The sequence below is a fragment of the Leucoraja erinacea genome, chromosome 15 (genome assembly GCF_028641065.1).
Source record: "Leucoraja erinacea ecotype New England chromosome 15, Leri_hhj_1, whole genome shotgun sequence".
NCBI classification, from domain to species: domain Eukaryota; kingdom Metazoa; phylum Chordata; class Chondrichthyes; order Rajiformes; family Rajidae; genus Leucoraja; species Leucoraja erinaceus.
Window position 1 is genome coordinate 14,085,056 of NC_073391.1, and position 20,738 is coordinate 14,105,793.

Here is a 20,738-nt window from a genome sequence, read left to right on the forward strand (position 1 = left end):
AAAAGTTCAGTGTTCCTGTCTTGCAACATTGTTTCGAAGTGTGTTGGAAGCTGAGGAAGGAGCAGCCGTCAACGAATCGAAAGGCAGGAAGGGACCCGTACTGCAGGCGGACTGATTTGAGTTATATATATATATAGATAGATAGATAGATAAATTGATAGATGAATTGGGAAAAAAGTAAAAAGAAAAGAATGAAAAGAAGAAAGATACAAAAATGAGAGAAAAAAAGACCCCTGAACTGCCAAAGAAGTGCGAGAAGAAAAAAAAAGGGAGAAAAAAAAAACGGAGATATGTCCCACTATCCTTCCCGACTCCTTACTTCTTGTTGCATGTGTGCATAAATTCTTTAAAGTGGCAGGAAGTCGAGAAAACAAAACCTGGGCTTAGTAAACAATATGGAACCCTGAGAAGTAGGGAGCAAAAATGTAGGAGTGACTCAGCAGAACAGGCAGCATCTCTGAATAGAAGGAATGGGTGATATTTTGGGTCGAGACCCTTCTTCAGAGAGTCTGGGGAGAGGGAGACACAGAGTTAAGGATGTGTCATTTATTCCTGCATTTTGTGTCCATCTTCGGTGCAAACTAGCATCTGTAGTTCCTTCCTACACAAAAAGGTAGGGGAGTTTTGTTTTATCTTTTTAAAGCGCTGATTAAAATTTACAGGCTGTCTCAAAGCAGAAAGCAAACCGACCACAAAATTCCTTCCCCTCGCCAGCAATGTGTCTGTCGTTTCGACTTTTTTTGTTTTTTAGTATGTCTATGTGTTAATGTCTCTAGGTATGTTTTTATCTGGGGGCTGGGAGAAGGGGGAAACCGTTTTCAAGTTACTCACCTCGGCGGAATGCGACTTTTCTCCTAGTCGCATTTTCGCCATCCCTCGCGGCCGCATAACTTGGATTGGAGCGGCCTTTCCAGGAGACCAGCCCACAGCAGGCACGGTGCAGACTTCCATTGCGGAGCCAGAAGAAAGGTTCCGACTGCCGGCCTGCCGAATTTAACCTCGTGAAGCCGCAGTCTGCGGAGCTTCTTGCAGCAGGCATGGAGCGGACTTTACCATCCCGAAGCCAGGGATCCCTTGCTGGGGATCGCCGGAGAAGAGCACGGACCGCTGGCCTGCCTGCGGCCTATAACATTGAGAAGCCGCGGTCTCCGGTAAGAAAGTGGCCGATTTGGGCCACGGAGTGTGTTCCATCCATCCCGACGTCGGAGCTTCGATCATCCCGACGAGAGGGCTTGTACATCGGGCCGTCCGTAGCGACGATTGCGGAGGGTCAAGGCCCCAAACACGGGTGAACAAAAGGAGGAAGACTGACTGAACTTTATTGCCTTCCATCACAGTGATCACTGGGATGCAAGCAGAAGCCTCCACGTGGCGCATCCCGGGCAATGCTGACGACAGAAACTGTACCACAGTGACTGACTGAAGTGACCAATTCTGCAACCACCAACCGTCAACCGACACTGACCGACCGGAAAAACGTAATATAGAAGATGGCCGGACACGAGGAAGAAGAAAAGTGATCACTATGGTGGATGTTTATGTTAAGTTCAATCGTTCTTTTTAATTGTGTTGTGTTCTTTTAATTGTATGGCTGCATGGTAACTCAAATATCACTGTACCTTAATTGGTGCATGTGACAATAAATGTGAATCTGAATCTGAATCACCTAATTAACATATATAAATTGTTAATTAAGTCATGATAAGAGCCCAATTTACATTTCTCTGAAAACCAATTTGAAAGGAACTTTTATTCTCAGGACAAATCCAATCTAGAACAGACAGCATTCGGATTTCCTCATCCTAAGGATTTTATGAGAAGACCATTAGTACAAGCACAGTGACAGCCAACAGCACAGGTGCCAGCTCTGGGCAGCAGCATTTGCGCTGAGCAATGTGGGTAAGTCCCACTGCAAGTGATTGCACCAGAGCAGGAGAAAAGTTCCATTGCACCAGAATTTTTAAATAGATCAATAAAGTATTTAATAATATCTACCAAAGACAATGTTAAGCCTGGCACATAGTCTTGGAGATCACACATCCATCTCTAGATGCAGGAAGATTATTCCCGATGTTGGGGAAGTCCAGAACTAGGGGTCACAGTTTAAGGATAAGAGGGAAGTCTTTTAGGACCGAGATGAGAAAATCATTTTTTACACAGAGAGTGGTGAATCTGTGGAATTCTCTGCCACAGAAGGTAGTTGAGGCCAGTTCATTGGCTATATTTAAGAGGGAGTTAGATGTGGCCCCTGTGGCTAAAGGGATCAGGGTGTATGGAGAGAAGGCAGGGATGGGATACTAAATTGGATGATCAGCCATGATCATATCGAATGGCGGTGCAGGCTCGAAGGGCCGAATGGCCTACTCCTGCACCTATTTTCTACGTTTCTATGTTTTTATCTCCTATTGCCATCCCAGTTCAGGCTGTTCCAACACCCCCCCCTCATCAAAAAGCACTAAGCTCTGATATCTCACACAACCATTGCATCGAAAACTCATGATAATCTTAAGGTATAGAAATAAAGGCCTTGGTGCTGTGCTGAAGTACAGCAACTATAGATAAATCAGTGTAGTACCTTACTTCTGGTGAATAAGAGTTTAAGAGGAACAGGAAAAGAGAGAAACGAGTGAAAGAGCAAGACCTGAAAGGGAGCAGAGATTGTGAGGGGAAAGAGGGAGCAAGAGTGTGTGATGATTGAATTTATATGGATAAAGGGAGGAAAGAGGGTGAGAGATAGGAAGGAGGAGGGAGAAGGCAGAGCAGGAACATTAGGAGAGTGGAATGGAGGGAGTGGAGATTTGAACTTATTTGAATCAAGAAATAATTAGAGGCTATGATTTTTCAGTTTCTACTTGCTCAGTTTAAACTGTAAACATAAGTAGAAGCATACTTTGCAGTGCTGGCCTGATTTCATCCTTCAAATTGTTGCGGGGTGTCGCTTGTTTTGTCCTGAGTAATCGCCCAGAGTCCTACTTTTTTCTGGTCGCCGCTGGATTGTCAACATTTTGAAAAATTTCAGTGGCCTGCTGCGACTATGGCGGGTGCCGGCAAGTCGCCGAAAAAAATTGCATAAGTGGAACAGGCCCTTTAGTCCACCAATATTATTCTAATTCTATATTCTAATCCGTAGAGTTGAGATAAGTTTCTCGACAGCCTATTGAACACATCCCTGGCTATTGGCACCTCCCCTTTAAAAGTAAGAATTAAAGAATTCTTAAACATATTAAAAACAAACTTTTAAAAAGTAAACTTACCTTACCCTTGCCTTTTGCCTCCAACCCGCACTGAAATCAATTGCCATTTGTCCTGGTCAAACTTAGTGTAACATCTGAGGGTAGTTGCTCCCAAGAAATGTGAAATATCAACACAACTGCGAGATTCCATAGGAACTTGTCTATCACTTAAGTATAAGAACTAGCTGCAGGTTTGAGACATCCTCAATACTATCAGGAATATACAGATAAATGTCAGCAATTTATTGTAGATTCATTTCTGCTTTAATTGGTTTTATGTGCGTTAATCCATTAAAAGAAAAACATCCTGAATGTAAATTAGAAAATAATTATGAGATTAAAATAATTTATTTGAAGTTAATGGCAGTTTTAAATGTCCTATTTTGCAATTTTCCTATGACTAATATTTTTGAACAGCTCAACAGAATGTAATATATTAAATCTGCATGTCACAATAGAAAACATCACTTTTATAACTTCTAATGACACAGTTCATTACTCACCAACCTTAATTACTATGTACTTAACTTGTCTAATGACATACAATTCTTGTTCCCTGAGCTTAGGGAGGTATTTTCAATCATGAAAATCAAATATATACAAATTTACAATGCAAAACAATTGAGAAAAACCAAAAGTAATTGTTAAGTGCAGGTTCTTCTTTGGGAAACTGATCTAAGTTATATTTTCAATGTAGTGAATGACTGGATTAAACGACCACAGGGAAATTGTTCAATCTGGAAAAATTCTATTTGCAAAATAATTTTTTGGGAATCCTGCAACACCACTCCCAAGTCCCTTTGCACCTCTGATTTATGAATCCTCTCCCCATTTAGAAAATAGTCTATACCGTTATTCCTACTACCAAAGTGCATGACTCCACACTTTGCTGCACTGTATTTCATTTGCCACTTCTTAACCCACTCTCCCAATCTGTCCAAATCCTTCTGCAAAGTCCCTGTTTTCTCGACACTACCTGCCCCTTCATTTATCTTTGTATCGTCAGCAAACGTCCACAAAGCCTTCAATTCCCTCATCCAAGGACATTACATAAGTTGAAGATAGACACATAAATCTGGAGTAACTCAGCGGGTCAGACAGCATCTCTGGGAAAAAGGAATCTGTGACATTTTGAGTCGAGAAGTCTGAAGAAGGCTACCGACCCGAAATGTCGCCTATTCCTGTTCATCAGAAATGCTGTCTGACCCGCTGAGTTACTCCAGACTTTTGTATCTATCTTCGGTTTAAACAGCATCTGCGGTTCCATGCTACACATTACTTAAGTTCTTGTTGCTAGGATGCCACCTTTGACATCTGGCTATGTGATAAGCATGTTCCAGCTTTCAATCCCATGCTCCACTACAACCTTCACTGTTTTTCATTCTTTGGCTTTGGGTTCAGCTCTGACTCACTCAAAATGAAAGAGGACAAGCACGGTGCAACAGATAGTTGCACCACATTTGCCAGATTTCTTTTCACTTGCTGCAAACCACAGGATGCCTGATACTGACAAAGGTTGAACACCTGTACCAGCTGGCAGGCATCGACGAACCATCTCGAAGACGTGATCGGGCAGCTGCAGTCGAACTCTTCAATGCGGACACAGACCCCCGCCACCCCTTGCACAATCACCAACATGCCAAGAAGCGCCTGAAGAGTCGGAACAGCTTCAGGGAATTAGAGCCAACCGTTCCAGGCACCAAAACCAAAGAACAGAGGGCACCAGGACACCACCTGTCTTATACTACCTGGAAAGCCCTAAACCGTCTCCGCACTGGAGTGGGACATTGCGGACTCAACCTGAAGAAGTGGGGCCTCTGGAGCTCTTTGACAAGTGCAACTGTGGAGAGTAACAGACAATGGCCCACCTATAGGTCCGGTAGGCGGCGCGGCTCTGGCCAGCAGCGGCCTCTGCAGGGCACCAGGACACCACCTGTCTTATACTACCTGGAAAGCCCTAAACCGTCTCCGCACTGGAGTGGCACGTTGCGGACTCAACCTGAAGAAGTTGGGCCTCTGGAGCTCTTTGACAAGTGCAACTGTGGAGAGGTACAGACAATGGCCCACCTATTGACTTGCGGTGGAGAGGCATGCACTGCATACAATCTCTGCAGAGGCATAGATGTGGCACTGGCTGTGGCAAAGCGATGGCAGAACGTAGTCTGACACACGAGCGAGCGAACTTGCTGCAAGAAACTATGGCTAATGCATAGGGTAGAGTTTCACCAGCGATAAATTACTTTACAGTGATATTCAGTGATATTTTAAAAATATTATATTCAAGGTAAATAAGTTGAAAAAGAATTAGAAAACAATTAAGTCACATCAATATTATCAAAGCAAAACAATTCATTGAAAAATAACACATCTTTCTCTTTGATAGATACAAAATGCTGGAGCAACTCAGCGGGACAGGCAGCATCTCTGGAGAAAAGGAATGGATGACGTTTCAGGTTGAGACCCTTCTTCAGTCTGGAGAAGGGTCTCGACCCAAAATGTCACCCATTCCTTCTCTCCAGAGATACTGCCTGGCCTGCTGAGTTACTCCAGCATTTTGTGTCTATCTTCTGTGTAAACCAGCATCTGTAGTTCCTTCCCACACCTTTCCCTTTGCTCCTTATCCACAGCACAGATGTCCCAATTAAATGAATGTCATTGAAATAAATGGGGTCTCAGTTCTTGTACAAGATATGAATGCGAAACTGAACCCTATGGAAATCTGGGGCTAACAGCTATTCAAACTGAATTTTATAAATACATCTATTTAAAGTGACAGTGTGTATCCAAACTAATTCCCTGTCCTAAATTATCCAACTGTAAAGATAATAGAACAATTTATTTTTAACTAACTCAACATTTCTGAGTCTTTAATTTGGTTGGCATACACATCAGAAGCAAAAATAAAATTCCAATTAATTTCTGTCATTTCCCATGTTTTGGACAGCAACAACTGTCCTTTTGCCGCCTTTTCCTATGCTTTAATATTGCAGTGATCCATATCGTCTTCATTTGCAGCAAAATAAAGCTGCAGCCGCCACATTAGTATGTATTTATATTTCTAATCCAAATGCACAATCTTAATTAATAACCTATTTAATCCTGTTACATATGATAACTATGTTCATTCACTTCATGTTCATCTGGCAGTTAATTCTGCATTTCAATCATTTTTCTTAAATTATTCATTCCTTGAGATCTGTGTGGCTGCCAAGGCCAGCAGCTATTTTTTTTTTGTATCACTGATTGCCTTTGAGAAGATTGAGGTCAACCACTACCATGATACCACATCCCTTTTTAAGAAATATCGATACTTCCTCTATATAGAGAGTTCCAAGATTTAGCAAGCGGGGAAAAGCTAGAAGAAAGGGAGATGGGACAAAATCTGGTAAGTGATCTGGCAAGGCAAATTCATTTCACTTGCACTTTATGTGCAATGTGACGAATAAAACCGTATTATATTGCATTATTGTATTGTTGTATTGGTAGATACAGGTGAGGTGGCAGATGTTTGAACAAATGCCAGAGACGAAAGGACAAAAAGTGTTAGATAAGGACATAAGGATAGAAATGGTGTGAATTGTGAATCCAGAGGAAAGAATATCGGTGGAAGGGGATGAGGGCAGGGAAAGTGGAGAAATGGATGCGAATCAAGGTGTGGTAGAGGGAAGAGAGGGAGCACATGTTCAGTGAAACGGTCACCTAGCTCAGCATTTTGTCACTATTTTTTAAGATCCAAATATTTTATAAAATTTAAGAATTTCTGATGTGTTACAATGTAGGACGTGCTGCAGTTTTTTTTATACAGTTGAATAACTTCCAATCAGCAATATGATAATGATCTGATTTGTTTTTAAGTTTGTTTGATGAAGATGTTGGTCAATACACTGGGGATAACTTCCCAGCTCTTCTGCAAAAGTAAGATCCTTTCATGTTCACCCGAGACTGCATCTTTCTGCACATCATGCATGCGTAGGTGCTTCTGAGAATGCTCTAAAATGTCAATCTTTTTGAAGAGGCAGGAGGTCACCAATGTTTAAATTTTCAATCCATGTTTAATATCCATATTTTCGAACTTATTAAGAAACCACGCAGTGCACTTCTGCCCTGTAGAGCTTTTAAAGTCATTTCCAAGTATTTAAAATCAGGCAATTAAATACCTCGGCATTGATTAAAGAAAGCCTATGTTTCCAATTACACTGATTTTATTCTGCATTCATTCAAATGCATCGCTGTTAAATATGTAAATTAATAATGAAAAAATAGCTGATTGTCCTGGTTCTTGGCTGTTAATACAGGAAAGTGGCATTGAGATAAAAGATCAGCTGAGATCTTAACAAATGGTACAGCAAGCAAAAGAAGTTACCTTTTCCCACATCTATCAGTTATGTTTATATTTAAATTGAAGTGCCTTGATTGTTGAATAGATATTAGGTGAATGTTACTATATAACCATCATAAGAACGAAGAATGGGTTGTGAGGCATATTCAAATATAAAAATGCACTCCCAAATATAATACCGATGGAGAATCCATAATACTAGTCAGACTGCTCTTCAATGCTATTATGGAATGGCGGAGGAGGAGGAGCCATCCTGGGGAACTGCTGCTAACCAGCAGCTGTCGTTCAATTCACTTTTTTAAAATTAGTTTTTAGTGAATTTTGTCCTATGTTTGTTGGGGAATTTGACTTTTTTTACGTGGGGTGGAAGGGGGAAACTATTTTCTAGGTCCCAACCTGGCCGGTGAGGCAGCTTTTTCCCCAGGCTGCACCGTCGACCCGTCCTTGCGGCCTACCAGTGGGAGTGGAGCGACGTTTTCCTGGCGGGGACCGCCCAGCACCTTCAGCTTCGGTGGCGGCACAGCGCTGGAGCGCTATCGCGGAGCGGAACGGTCGATGCCTTGCCTGGGTCGCCGCGCTGGAGCTCCGGTATGCTGAGACTGCCGTGATCAACACCGTCGAGCTGCGGGACTGTGGAGCGGCCAGCCGCGGGCGGCGGCGCCGACTTTAACATCGGGAGCCTCAGAGCACCAACCGACGCGGCCCTGTCGGCTTCGGAAGCCATGGACTCCGATAGGGAATCGGCCGTTCCAGCCGCTGTGAGGACTCTCCCGACGCCAGAGCAACACCACCTGGCGAGAACGGCCAGGAACATCGGGCCTCCGTAGAGGCAACTGTGGAGGCCTCAATAGGCCTGACTATGGGAGAACTGGGGATGGGGACTGGACATTGTGCCTTCCCCCACAGTGGTAACCATTGTGGGGGGATGTTTTTTGTGTGTAAATGATTATTTTTTTCTGTGTCCATGATGGCTGCCGGAAGGGAGGCACTTTAGCTGCCGCTGCTCTCTCTTCACATTGTGTTTTTGATTTTTGTCTTTGGATTGAATTCTGTCTTTAATTTGTGTACTGGTGATGTCTTTACTATTTATTTCATTCCGCTTACATGTTTTTACTCTATTTGCTAAATTTTGTAAGGTGTCCTTGAGACTCTTGAAAGGCGCCCATAAATAAAATGTATTATTATTATTATTATTATTATTATTATTATTATTATTATTTTATTGCAGCCACAAGATGTTTTGTTCAAATGTGGGAATTCTAGCAGTGGAATAAAATTATTTCTGCAACACGCCTCACCCCCGAGTTCCAAACGAATTCACATGTACAAAATTAGATCCTTACAAACAACATAGGGAGCAAAGTAAAAACGTGAAAGAATTGGCATGCATTTGAACATTGCTTCTGTTGTGTTATATTCTAGAGGATTTAATGGGAATTTGGAATACAATAAAAATGAGTGTTATTGTGAAACTGAAACCTGGTGTAGGTGGATTAATTCACATATTATTCGAACTCCTATATCATCTTTGTGCTCACGTATTTATATTTTAATGAACAGAATGCTACCAATTATTCTATTTGTATTTTTTTATTATTATTGTTTTTTTTCTTGTTAAGATATCTTCCTTCTTACTCCAGCATTTACTCCAGCATTTTGTGTCCACAAGAGATGTATCACGATTGTTCTGGATAAATGTCTTGTTTCCATTCGGCTTCTCACTAACAATATTGGGATATTGGTTTGAAAACAACATCATTACAGCTGAGATGCTGTGTGGTTTTCTAGGTTATATCCCACTTTTTTTCAAAGCAGGTTACTTATGAGTAAGTATAGATCTATGACTCATTAAGTGCATTGATTAAACAAAACCACATTCTGCTTGTATGAGGGAGAGTGAAACAGTCATAAGTGATAAAGTAGGACAACTTCTCCACTATCACATCAATGCTTCAACAGGAATTAGCATATTTTTTAACGCTGTTATGAAGCTAAAACTGCATGTAGTTCAGCGACTCTCTTTTTGAAGTAAGATGTTTCAGAACTGCAACCATGTGAATCGTGAATTTATAACCTCTACAAAATAAATGTCCAAGTTGCTTAATTCGAACTGTGATGGCAAGCCTTGCAGCTATAAACAGTTGTCGGCAATAAGATGACTGCATGCACAACCCAGCTATGTGGGTCAGCAAACATTTATTGTTACATCTGAATAATCATGTTAAAAGATAATTGACACATGTTTAAAGATATCTGAATCATGTGAAATATATCTGAATCATAGATTTTATCTGCTGCATATTCCTACAATTATAAACATAGGAATTTAGGAATATTTCTAGATCAATATATTGTAATGTGCTATTTTACAATTCTTCAATAATTCTTCATTGACCAGAATATAGAACACAGTTATAATGTATTCAGTTATCTTATGTTTAATAATGCTGTAATCATGCATTTGACAATTTGGTATTTCTCGACCTGTTCTGCTCTTAAATGTAATGGCTCCTTTGCATTTCTAACATGGTCTTTGCATTATTTACGATTCAATCCCTCAATTTTTTTGGTGAAAATTACATTTCAGTAAGCACTTTAACAAAAAAGAATGGTTACAAGTAAATTCCAATTTGTCAATTTGTTTGTAGAGCCTTATGTTAAGCACACATACTATGACAGGTACATACAGCAAAGATCAATTTGTTTCTTTGATACTTGTCTCGTGCCAAATATATTATGATTGCATTAAAGGTAGACACAAAATGTTGGAGTAACTCAGCGGGTCAGAGAAGGAATGTGTGACGTTTCGGGTAGAGAACCTTCTTCAGATTGCATTATCTCTGTTGAATATAATATAATTTAGGAAGTGGATTAATGATTTAAGAGAAATAATGTGGAGTTTATATAGAACTGAAGCTAAAAGCTAGACATTTGGAAAAGAAGCTTGAAGGTTTTAATTACTTTAAAGCACAATGTATTGGCCCCAGTGTCTCATAACTACCCTGTTTTATATGCCCAGCTGTTAGATCCATCTGTTAATCAGAATCTGCTTTTAAGAAACAAAAACAGAAAATGCTGGACATACTCAGCATGTCATTCAGTATCTGATTTAATGGCAACCAGAATTTAATGGCAACCAGGATCTTTGAACTAATTAAAAATGTGAATATAGAATAAAATGGAGGGGAAAAAAACAACTTAACAAGACGGTATCTATTTAATTAAGGCTGAGGATCCGATTCAAATGAATGGGGTTACTGCATAAGGTCAGCCAGCTGATCCCTCAGGTCAGGACAAACCCAACTTCCACGTTCCAGTATGTGGCTGTAAAAGCAAAGAAATGGTGAGCACTAGAATGCAGATAGGCAGTGGACCCACATTAAATTGTCACCCACATCAGAGATCGATCCTGCCCACCTGATTTCACACATGCTTCAATATACATGCGCTACAAGAAGGTGATTTCACCATCACTTAATTAAAAAATGTGGCTGGTGGCTGTCTTCTTGAAGAAGTACGTAAATGCTGGACTATTATCTAGTGAACATATACACCCTGGCTTTGAAGAACAAATGACCAGCTATCTTGTAACAGCTGCCATTGCTGCTGACATGATCCAGCTGCCCTTTCAGTCCAGTGGCTTCAATTTTATTACCAATGTGGCTCAAAGCCTTGGGATCCCGATGGAAGTAATAAAGGAGGCTGGTGTGCATGAAATCATTGGCCCCCTTACAATATATTTGATTAAGATGGGATGGGCTTGGTCTGGTCCTGAATAGACCCTTACTTTCTTTGCCTTTTGCACTGCCAGTCTGATCCATCCACATCATCCCAACTTGCATCTTTCACCACTGCCTCATATCTGAACATTTTATAGATTATATAAACTATAAAACAATAAAACCCTTATTTGACTCCTGTTACACTGCAGGAAGCACAATGTTCTTCAAGATGAAAAGTTTTGAGAATGCAAGAGAAAGTTAAAGAGAATTCTGCCAATTCTGGAAAAACATGAAGAATCTCCTCTTCCTGCAATTACTGGTAGTAGATATAGAGAAAGAACATTAGGTAGGCTTTTACATCGACACATGCAACTGAGAGAATAGAGTGATATCAATCATGTACAGGCAGATGAGATCAGTTTAACTAGGCTTCATGTTCGGTATGAATATTGTGGCCCAAAGTGCCCCTTCTTGTACTGTCCTATGTCTTATGTTGTCCTATGTAAAGAGCCAGCCAACGTTACACTTTGCTGGAGAGTTCTCCAAAATCATCTTGTAGGAAGGATTCACAGAGAAAGGTGAAACTTTCCAAGGTTTTATCCAAGGACACATGCTCAGACAGCTATTGACTGATGCTGTGAAATAACATTCTCACTGTTTTCCAGTGCAAGAAGATGTCCACAAGCAAATGCTGCTGACATAGGAAAAACACAAAATGTTGGAGTAACTCAGCAGGTCAGACAGTATCTCTGGAGAGTATGGATAGGCAAAATTTCTTGGCAGGACAAAGAAATGTGAAGAAAGGTCCCGTCCCTATTTTCCATGGATACTGTCTGACCCGCTGAGTTACACCAGCATTTTGCGACATTCCTTGGTCAACCAGCATCTGCAGTTTCTCTATTCCACATTTTGGTTGCTGACTTTTAAGGATACATGTTGGGGAATGCATTGATGCCTTGGGCAGCTACTGCAGATTCTATCGGGAAAGACCACAGCCTAGAGACCTGCCAGTAATGGACGCTGAGGAAGGCCTTTCCTATAGAAATTCCTCACAAATGTATCAATGTTCAAGGATAAAAGTGACAATGTTGACAAATTGTCAATGAATATTGAGTTGGTTGGTGCAATGAATGAAGATAATAGTCTTTATTATGTTCTATATACTTTATGAATAAGGTTTATGTTCACACAAAAAAGGGATTGAAGAGTTTGTTCAACCACAAGGACTTTCAGAAAGTAAGAGAAAGTCAGAGAGAATTGCACATCGTCTTGTTGGAACTGACAGTGCCGTGGGAGGACCGTCTGGAGGAGGCCCACGAGAGCAAGCGGAATCTCCAGATTGCCCGCAATGCTCAGGCAAGGGGACGTTGGAACACATCCTGAGCTGTTGCCCAAAGTCTCTTGGGCAGGACCGGTACACATGGCGTCACGACCAGGTTCTCAAATCCATTGCAGAAGCCATCAGCATGGGAGTCAGCAGCTGCAGACGAGAACGCCCCACCACCCAGATGATCACCTGGCGACTGCGCAGGACTGGCAGCTTTCCGTAGACCTGGTGAAACAGCTGAAGTTCCCACAGCACATTGCCACGACCACCCTGAGGCCAGATATCCTCCTGGTCTCAGAGGGGACAAAAAACATTGTCTTGTTGGAACTGACAGTGCTGTGGGAGGACCGTCTGGAGGAGGCCCACGAGAGGAAGATGGCCTAGTATGAAGAACTGGTCATAGACTGCCATAAGCAGGGCTGGAAGGCAAGGTGCATGCCCATCGAGGTTGGCTGCAGAGGTTTTGCAGGGCAATCGCTCTACAAAACCTTGAGTGCACTGGGCATCAACGGAGTGGCAAGGAGAAGGGCCATCAAGAACACCACAGAGGCAGCGGAGAAGGCCTCGAGATGGATCTGGATCAGGAGAGGAGGTCCATGGGGAGGAGCGAATGCCACCTGAACACAAGTTTGGGTCGCCTGGGCGAGGGTGTCTGATGTTAAAAGACCCGAAACACCCAATGACCCCAGGTTACATCACTGATGATGTGTTCAGGAGCATCTATCGATGTATTTGTATCAATCGCCAATTCCAGAAAAACATGTAAAATCTCCTCCGGCTGCAGTGGGTGAAAGTGATTATAGAAAAGGAATTCAATGAGGTAAAAATACCTGCTCCAGGAAAGAATGCAGAATTTTATTCCTCCAATCAATAGGGTGGGTGTGAAGAGGAAATGGTTCAGTAATATTTTCACAGAATGAAGTATTGAGGATCAGTTAATCCTTCTAAGCTGGGCTTTACAAATGGAGATCTTCCATTGGGTTAGACTGATTTGCACCACCTGTCCCTCACACAATACATATCTAGAAGAACACCTCTGATCACAAATCCATTAGTTGTGGTTTACACAAAACATAATTGGATCCCTACAGGAGAAAATCACGGTTGAACCTGAGCAAATTGTCAGTAATCTTGAAAATGCCTCATCAAAGCTTTCAAACAATTACCAAGCCCTTATTTGGATAGTGACAAGAAAGCCCCTCCCCATTGCATCTTTCACATATGGTTGAAATATCACAACATCCCAAACTGTCTTTGTTTGGGAAGAGATGCCAAGGCTGATTTGTCGCTCTTCCTAGCTGTATATCACAAGAAACATGCTCCAGAGGCTGTTCATATAGACACGCAGTGAGACAAATATAAGTTGCTGCCAGGCAATCATCAAATCAGTGAAAGATGCTGTCTGGTCTGCTGTAAATAAAATATATCACGTGGGTTAACTGCACTGCAAGTGTCGGTGTCATCAGTGCAGAACCTGGCGTGATCACTGACACCACACGGGGAAAATGATCAAACGCATTGAATGCTTTCAATTATGATAATACATAAAAGGAACTAGATTGGTCAGATGCCCACATCATGACTAGGGTAGTGTTCAGTTCGTGCAGCAGGCTAACTATTTTTCTAAATGGAGCTTGTCGATTCTGATTCGTAAGTAGCATTCATCATTAAAGTGGAATAATGTACAATATTTACATTTTTGCATCTCGCTAAACTCTCTCTTAATAAACTGGCAAGGCATATAAAAAAAATACACCAAACAGAATTCACTTCATTATTTCAGAAGTTGGAAACTTTAAATGTAACCAAGCAATTTTGAACTTAAAATCATTCTGGTATTTTAAAATATACCAAGGAATACAGGTAATATAATTCAGTGGGCCCTTCAGAAATACCATGGTGCTGTCTGTCATCATCTTAACTTTACCATGGACCTCCACACCGTTCACACCTATATTTTCATAAGGAAGGCCTCGGGCTCCTACGGTTTTATCTTGAACAGAGAGCTACCTCAACTAACAATCTGATCCACAAGGCAGAACTCGTCCTCACCCTTAACAACTTCTCCTTTGACTCTTCTCACGTTCAAGTAAAATGTGCATCAATGGGTACCCACATGAGCCCCAGCTATGCATATATTTTTGTTGGTTACTCCGAACATCCTGTTACAAACAAACATTCCCAACTATTTATCCGCTACATCGATGACTGCATTGGGGATGCCTCCAACACCCTTTCAGAACCCATTGATTTAATCAACTTTACTATGAACTTCCACCCTACATGTTCTATCCTGCACTAAACTCATCATGACATATTTAATTACCAGACTACAGAATATTTTTGACAACTCTTTAAACTTCAAAAGAGTCTCTTGACTTCAAACCCTCATATTCCCAATCATCACCAGCCTTACATTCCACTTCACATTCAGCCATAATTTAGTTTGCAAAGATTTCAAATTAACACACATTCCATTGTGCCCTACATTTTCACATCATAATGATAAAAATATCAGGATCTCTTTATTTCCAATTTTTTCCTAAAACTAGCCTTATTTGCTAATCCTATGTCCCATTAAAATAAACCATTACAAATATCATATCTCTGTACTTATAAAAGTGTGTGTGTGTCGGTAAAATTTTACATATTCCGGTAGAGATTTTTCCCGTGGAGTCCAAAATCACCTTATCTGAAAATGTCATGCTTTATTTCTCGAGTTATTAATGAAAATGTTCAATCATCCGACAAAACTTTGAATTTAAAAACGACTGTCTTTCGCTGGTGACGTCACAATGGGTCTGCCGCGCATGCCTTCTTCCTCCCTTCTCCCCACCGTTATTCAAAAGACTCAGCCAGAGATGAGATTGGGCCATCGACCGAAGACCAAAGATCATACCTGAAAACTGCGACGGCCCAACTCGCGGTCCTTTGGTCGATGCTCGCTCGCTCGCCACCCGCCCCCTCGTGTTGGCGCATGGTGAGGAGGTTGCTGCCGCTCTCTGCCTCTACCCGCTGCCTCTGTCCTCTGCCTCTACCCCTGTACTCTGCCCCTGCCCTCCTCTGCTTTCGCTCTCTCTACCCCCTCCTTCTCCCTCTCTAGCCGAGCCTGTGAGTTGAGGGCTATGCGTGAGTGGATAGGGTGGGGGATGGAGTAAAAGGAACAAATGAATAATATTAATATAATATCAAGGGGGGTGGTTATTGTGTGTGTGTGTTTGTGTGTGTGTGTGTGTGTGTGTGTGTGTGTGTGTGTGTGTGTTATTACATTTTCGTGAAAAAACTATGCGATAATGATAAAATATTTACATATTTCGGTTGCCATTTTGTCGTCGAGTACAAATCACCTTATCTGAAAATTTCATGCATTATTTCTCGACATTACTGAAAATGTTTAAAGATATCCAAAGCTCTCTCTGAAGACATCATAATGCATCTGATCTGCAGTTTTCCACACGCTGCGAATGACATCACCCCCTGACCCCTCCCCCCCCCCCCCCCCCCCCCCCCCCCCCCACACCGTTAATCACAAGACGCCACCGGAGATGAAGTCGGGCCCTGGACTGAAGCGGCCAGACTCGCGGTTCATTGGTCGACGCTCGCTCGACGCCCGCCCGTCGGCCGCCTCGCTCGGGGTCCTCGGGTCAGCGCCTGGTGCAGAGGTTGCTGCTCGGGTCGACGCCCGCCCGTGGCCTCCCTCGAGTCCACGTCCGCCCGCTGCCCTCTCCCTCTGCCCTCTCCCTCTTCCTCCGCCCTCTCTCCCTGTCTCTGCCCCCTCTCTCTCTGCCCACTCCGCCTCTGCTATCTCTCTGCCTCTCTCTCTCTCTCTCTCTCTGCCCTCTCTCTCACTACCTCCTCTCTCACTACCCCCTCTCTCTCTGCCCCCTCTATCTACCCCCCTCCCACTCCCCCTGCCTCTCTAGCCACACCTGCGCAGTTGGGGGCTATGCATGAGTGGATAGGGCGGGGATGGGGGTAAAAGTGTAAAGGGGGGTTGGTGGTTAGTGTGTGTGTGTGACGCTGCACGCCGCCCCCCCCCCCCCCTCCCCCCCCACAACAGCGCGTTGAGGGGCAGGACCCATCGGGTCCCACTTGGTCTAGTTAATTATAAAGTGCAATACAAACCAATTTTTATTTCTATTGATGCCAATATTATAATGAGGACAGATAGTTTTAAAATTGACTGGAAAATTATAAGAGTACTGTCTTGTAAATTCATTGTTCTAAATTTTTATTATGAAATGCACTTGCAACTATAAAGGTACATGGCCTATCCATTGTACAGAATGCCAAATTACTATCTTTAAATCTGACGATGGGAAAACAGTTCTAATTTATTCAATCCCATTTAAGGCCCATCAATGCTCTCTCCTGTCCCAATTATCTCGTCCATTCAGTGCGCTCTCCTATCCCAATGATTGTTAATCTCCATGCTTGAAGATCATTCCACGTAATTTAACTCAATACCACCTTTTTCTGCTTACCATTGTCATACGTATATCAGCAAAGCATCATTGCTTCTTCAAAACAATCCCTATGTGAAGATACATTTTGTGGCTGCTAAGAAGAGAAAGAAGAGCTTTCTTCTGTTTGCAATCTTTACAAATAAACTTTTAAAAGGAACAATACTTGATTCGGCAAATTGTTGAAACTGCAGTCTCTTATTTACAAACTATACAAAGCATCCTGCTTTTATTTTGAAGATGATTGTGGAAAGTGCATTATATATTTGAATGAGGCATTAAACCAGCAACTTCAATGCTTTACAATCCCGTTATTATCGAAAAGTTCTGCCTAAGTTTCCTGGAATTTTCTAATTTCCAAACTTTCCAGTAAATTTTCCAGTTCCATAAAATGTTAAAGGGTTTAGATATTCATATGCATCATTGTATTTATCACCTCAAAGCAGCTGCAAACATTTATTTGAATGTGAAAAGAAAGTAATTCAGCACACTGATTAAAACATGGTATCCAAAAGTATTATGTGTGCAGAAATATGTAATAATCCTGTGGAGGACAAAGTGTATTCAAACTCCTTCAGTACAATATCTGATAACAAGCCTCCCACAGTCCTTTTTACAACTCTCAATCTTTTTTGCTACATGTCAAAGCCTTCTTGAACACATTACCTAAGGAAGTTTTACAACTTCCATGGTCATTAAGGCCTTCAAGAGGGCAATCAATAAGACCCTTACAGAAACAAATCATCAGTAACAATGACAAGCTGAAATGATTCTTGAAGAAAAAGTGTCCAGTCACGGCACTGTAAGTTACATTGATGCATCTATCAAATTACATTTCAATGCACCGCAATAATTATTTTCATACTACTGATATAAATTATAAAACAACTGCAACACAAGTTGCCGTTTAACTCTACTGAACCCTAATAAATTATTTTTAATGAAAAATAATGGAGGTTTCAATTCACACAAATTGGTAATAAATTCTCTTGAAATATCATAGTGAATATTCCATAGGCTGATGTGCATTTAAAATGCCACTTTAAAGAAAATTGAACATGGACTAAAAGGGTTCATATGAGAAAATTGTCCTTGGCAACATTTATAATTTAGCTCACATATGTATGTATGTATGTATATATGTCTGTAAATATATATTGCTTTAGAGGCAAAATATACTAATGAGCAACTGTTCAAATGAAAGGCATCTGCAATTTCCACAAGTTATGATCCCCAATAAGAAAAATCTCCAGTCACATTACATGTCTAAGAGCAGTGACCTATTTAATGTCATTGAATATGCAGCAATATGAAAAGAATTGCTTTTAGCTCACCAACTAATGATCCTAGTGCTCCCAACTGACTAAACTGATGAACGACTTCCAATAGTTCACACTATATGCGTCAACTGATGCAGTCTCTTCACAATTAAAGCTGCTAACTCTCCAGGATGCACAGCTCTCACACGACCCCTAGCTTTTTTTTATTTTATCTTAATGCAAATATGTGGATTTTGTAATTTTACTTAAAGCAAAACTTGAATGCAGCTTTACAGAAAAATATTTTAAAGAAATCTATATGATGTGGCACTATTTGGAATGAGTTGTGCCGTTAAATCACAGAACAAATGACTTAAGACATGAATAACTTATGAAGCTATAGTTAAATTCATAATGTGCAAGAATCCTCATGGTCTAACAGACGAAGACAAAAATATGATAACCAAAGAGGTATGTTTTAGATAATATTTATTTAATTCTTGCTTTTGTATATAATAATATGACCTGGACATCCGATTCAACAAGTTACTCATCAAAATTCAGTTTTATATAGAAAAGGGCTAAAAAGCAGTAATATTCTAACTCTCCTTAGTGGGGAGCCAGCAGCCTGCAATACTACTAGAATTGATTGTTTTCTCTCAAATGTCAGCATGGAACATGTGGGCAGAAAACATCCAATTAAAAAAAACTGCAGCAAAATATCATTTTTCACTTTCAGTTCAAGAAGCCTGGAAATCAGTTTGTGTAATAGCTTGCTGGCATGTATCCACTATAGAAACGTCTCAGCCAAGATGATAAGGAGGCGAGGTCTTGCTTTGCATGCACAGCTTGCCAGTAGCAGCTGATATGAATTGGTCTTCCCCAGCAGCCTGGAGAGCTTGCATACAGCAATCTCAGTAACAGGAAATTTCATAAGTACGTGGCTGCCTCTAGCGAATGCATCGTTGGTCACAGCTGGCTAAATGTCTCAGTATTATAAAGGGAAAGGTGCCGACCAAATGCCACGGAGTAGAGGGAACTTTATTCAATGGCTTAAAATGCAGTCTGGAAAGTAGACTAATACTTCATGTTTTACAGCACTGGATTATTACAGAGAATCTACTTCACATACACATGGATATTCACAACAGAAGCAGCATACAGACATCGCTCTTTCATTTCTGATTTACCTAAAGGTAAGCAATATTTATAGCTAGAACATTTTCTCTTTTGCTGCAACAAATATTTAAATTAATTCTTATTATACCCAATTTAAAATGCAGCTTGCAATCACATATATCAATTATTAGAAATACAAAATATTTAAGTATCTTAAAAGTAAATTGAGGTTTAGATGTACTTTGTGACTGCAATCATTTATAAATTCCAACTTTTAGATTAAAGATAACTGGATTATTTTTGAGTACTTTACAAACCAGACTTTTGTACAAATATTCTACGCAAATGAGCATATTCACCTCAACGCAGCAGCTTTGCTATCATCAAATAATTTATGTGTCTGCTAGACAGAAGTGTCATTTAGAAAAGAGACAAGCAGAAGAAAATCTGCTATGATTCACTGTCCAGTGATATCAAAATGTTAGAGAAGCAGGTGATAATTTGCAATAACTGGAACAATCAAGATACAAGTACTTTGTGTTTTAAGAAATCTAATAGTGCACCATGGTTTTTTTTGTTGTGCATGTTTACCTGGAAATTCCCTATAAAGATGCAGCAAACCAGATATCTCTGCTGCTGGAGGGATGATCAATAATTCTCATTGCCATTAAATCATTCAAAAATATTTCTCAGCCGAAAACTTCACAAAAATAAATATTTTCCCTTGACAAATCAATAATTTCAGAAATAATTTCATAATGTCATTGACCTGATATATTACAAAGGGTGGGGCTGGAGAATAGTGGTCTATTTTACCATTTGGTTTCATATCACTGGTTGGCTGCATGAGAAAAATTACTTCATTTTAACCCCTTCACTTCCTCATTAAAGATTAGCTTCCCACCAACTCTAGTACAATTTAAGATGTGTTTGATCAGGTTTGTAAGTGAGGCTGAAGAAAACGTAATTGTTTCTTCATTTCTAACATTTTAGATCATCCTCTGCATATCAGAGCCTTAAAGTAAATCTAGTAAAGGTGAGTTTTCTCAAAAGCAGCTATTGTAGGCCACCTATAGATATTTTTGTTATGTGTGATTTACTTAAAGTGGTCTGGAAAATGAATCAGAAGATTATGTTGCCAAAGTTAGATTCTACGGAAAAATCTACTCACAAAATATGAAACTTAACAAACCATGGTTAACAGCCTGTTTTACTACATCTAAAACCATCTGATTGTTAAACAAATGTTAATATAAGTAAAGAATGAAATGATAAT

At 40.7% G+C, this 20,738-nt stretch overlaps 2 protein-coding genes across 2 annotated transcripts in view; one reads left to right on the top strand and one right to left on the bottom strand.

Annotated features, from left to right (window-relative positions):
• The window catches only part of dock1 (dedicator of cytokinesis 1), a 443,854-nt gene that overhangs the window by 233,984 nt on the left and 189,132 nt on the right, over nucleotides 1–20,738 (bottom strand). The window lies entirely within an intron of this gene.
• LOC129703962 (inhibitory synaptic factor 2A) overlaps nucleotides 18,835–20,738 on the top strand; it is a 45,606-nt gene continuing 43,702 nt past the window's right edge. The window contains exon 1 of the mRNA XM_055646709.1: nucleotides 18,835–19,539. The gene's annotated coding sequence lies outside the window, so the exon portion shown is untranslated. The remainder of the gene's footprint in view (nucleotides 19,540–20,738) is intronic.